Raw genomic sequence first — 3,006 nt, 5'->3', positions numbered from 1 at the left:
CCTAACTTTAGCATATATATCTTAAGTCTAATTTATTTAATAATGATAATTATTAATAATATTATTGCAATTCAATCTAATTTTTAAGATTAGATTAATTTTAATATATGCCATATAGAAATATAAAGTAAAAACAATGGCTCTTCAACCACTACAACCACTTTGAATATTGAAATGCTGACAAGGAATGACAAATAATGTCTTAAATAATGAGTGCTAATCAATGTAAATATTAATCAAATGGTAATCTATGTAATGCTTAAAGATGTTATGATTATTATTCTTTCATTTTGTTTTCTAAACAAATATGATTTCTTTGCTAGTGATCTATGATGAAACCAAACATGATTCATAGTAGACCATGTCATCAAATTTTAAAATTCCTATCTTACCAAACTTGAACATTTGGAAAATACTAACTATTTCACAATTGACCATTGTTTTGCTCCCACTCCTTTGGTTTTTGAATTTTGATGAGTGAGAATGGCCTCCAGGGGTTAGGTTAGGTCCTGAAATCTTGCTCAGACATGCAACTTGTTCTAACCTCATTTGGGGCTGCCTAGGGGAGTATAGATTTTGATCGTCCTACTTGTGGGTTTTCGGTGTGTTGCCCGATTATAAAATTGTTTCAATTTTATAAGCCATGGTTAATTTTTGAAACTTTCTTAGTTGTAAGCTTTAAATTGGCCATTTTACCTCTAAAATTTTGTGAGTTTCTAAATCTTCATATCTCCGGCTCGTTCCCAGCTCTGCATAGCACTTGAAATTTTTAAAATCCGGCTTCTGAGCTCTAAATTATCGCAAGTTAATGTTGAGACCCAAAATACGTGTTTTCAAATCTATCATTAATCATTAACCTCTCAAAGGTTAATGATAACTTTCAAATCATGCATTTTGGAGTACGTTAATTAACCTCTCCAAAAATGCATTTTTCTTAACCTCTTAAATAGGTTAATGATAACTTTCAAAACACGCATTTTGGAGTAGGTTAATTAACCTCTCCAAAAACACGTATTCATTAACCTCCTTGAAACAGTTATTAACCTCTTTTGTTTAGCCGATTAAGGTCAAGAGTTGGAAGCAAGATCATCTAACAGAAACTGCTGAGATGGAAGCATGAGATGAATAGTGGATGTAGGGATACTGGACTTATCCTATGAGAAATCATGGAATATTTAAAAAGCCTTGAACTTTTGAGGAAAATATTCGTCTTCTTCACTATATAAAGCTTCACGTCTCGGTCGTCAGAGTGCTCTAGCCAAAGCTTCCAACTTCAAAGATGTGGTAAAAGTTGCAGATTGTGGTGGGTATATTATCTTCAATCAGAGTTGCAGCATGGCTGCCCTGTTGATACATTGTTGCAATGTGACTCATTTGATGATTTCAATCTCATTTCTTCGAATAAGCCTTGGCCTAGAAGGTTGTCTACCTGCAAGCCCGCCCATAAGCAATTATCTTCTCTGCAATCCATTGCATCTCGTTCATGTTATTATAAAGAAGAAGATGAATTCAACCAAGATGAAATCTTGGAAAATTCTGCAGATGCTTTGGAATCAAGCATGCATGAATTTAGCTTTGGAAACGAGCAAATGAGGGAAAGTAATATGAAAGGGTTTGCAATATCTGGAAATGAACAGGACATGGATTCTCTTGGACTTTCCCTATTCAGGCCAGATTTTATAATCACATCATTTTACAAGATGTTTGGCAAAGACCTGACTAGATTTGACTACCTTTTCCTATTAAAAAGAAAACTCTGTTATGGAATGCCTTGAGAGTCAAGATGGAGCTTCGGCTAACTGGATTGGTAAGCATTATTCCATTATATGGCCTTGATTACCTCAACAAGCCTGTATATGAGTACAGGAGTAAGAACAATGATGGTGATGAGGATGAAATTGAAACTGGTCTTCAACCGCACCCAAGATTGGAGCTGCCAGCCTTTTCTAGGCTTTTCTCCTCGTCACAAGGTTCATACTGCTTCTATTTGCATTCATTGTCTCAATTAATTCTCTCGCATTGGCAGAAGTGATTAGTCACACATTTATTATAAGGAGGACAAATGTTACTCGGATATATGAGAATCATAGCATAGTCACACTGAATGATCAACTTCAGGGTCCAACACTGTTTGCTCGAAATGGGGATACACTCAATGTTACAGTTACTAACCTTTCCCGGTACAATGTAACTGTTCATTGGCATAGAATAAGGCAGATCTGCAGCTCGTGGGCCGATGGGCCTAGCTCAATTACACAGTGTCCCATCCAACTAGGCGGGACATTTGCCTGCACATTCGCCATTATTGATCAGGAAGGAACTTTGTGGTGGCACGCCCATGTTGCTTGGCTCTGCGCAACAGTTTATGGAGTAACTGTCATCCATCCAAAGCAGGGCGACTCTTATCTGTTCCCCATACCACATGTTGAGATCCCTCTAGTGCTTGGGGAGTGGTGGAACACTGATGCTAATGAAGTCAAAGAGACACTAGATCAAAATGGAGGTGTGCTAGCTTTTTCAAACACTTTCACTATAAATGAAGAACCAAGAGACCTCTATAACTACTCAACCAAAGATACATTCAAGCTGAAAGTGACACCGAGAAAGACTTATCTCCTCTGCATAATCAATGCTACTCTCAAAGAGCGTGAATTGTTTGATAAAATGCCTTAATAAATGTGATCTCATGGAAGGCAATGATTGTAGGATATACGCAGATTTGATTTTGCATAAATGACTGAAACTCTTTACATATCACATATGAATATAGCCTTGGGAATGTTACAAAAAAATAAATTGTTACTACTTGATTTGGACATCTCGCAACTTACATTATTCTCTCAAACATTTTTGTTGAATCGAGTAGAGACATGTTACACGTCAATTTGTCACTTCATCATGATCACAGACTTCCAATTCATTCTTATGATGGGTATAGAATGAGCCCAAACCATGTAAGGATATCATGTAATGATGTTTGATTAATATGGATACATTATAGATGAA

General features: G+C 36.2%; 1 pseudogene; it reads left to right on the top strand.

The window, feature by feature from the left end:
• Positions 1-1,783: 1,783 nt before the first annotated feature.
• On the top strand, positions 1,784-2,673 carry LOC149569418 (laccase-12 pseudogene; annotated as a pseudogene).
• Positions 2,674-3,006: the final 333 nt, after the last annotated feature.

Source organism: Cupressus sempervirens, chromosome 3 (genome assembly GCF_028749045.1).
Source record: "Cupressus sempervirens isolate cs-2001-9-10 chromosome 3, ASM2874904v1, whole genome shotgun sequence".
NCBI classification, from domain to species: domain Eukaryota; kingdom Viridiplantae; phylum Streptophyta; class Pinopsida; order Cupressales; family Cupressaceae; genus Cupressus; species Cupressus sempervirens.
Note: the sequence above shows the minus strand (reverse complement) of the source record. Positions and strands in the feature narration are given on the sequence as shown.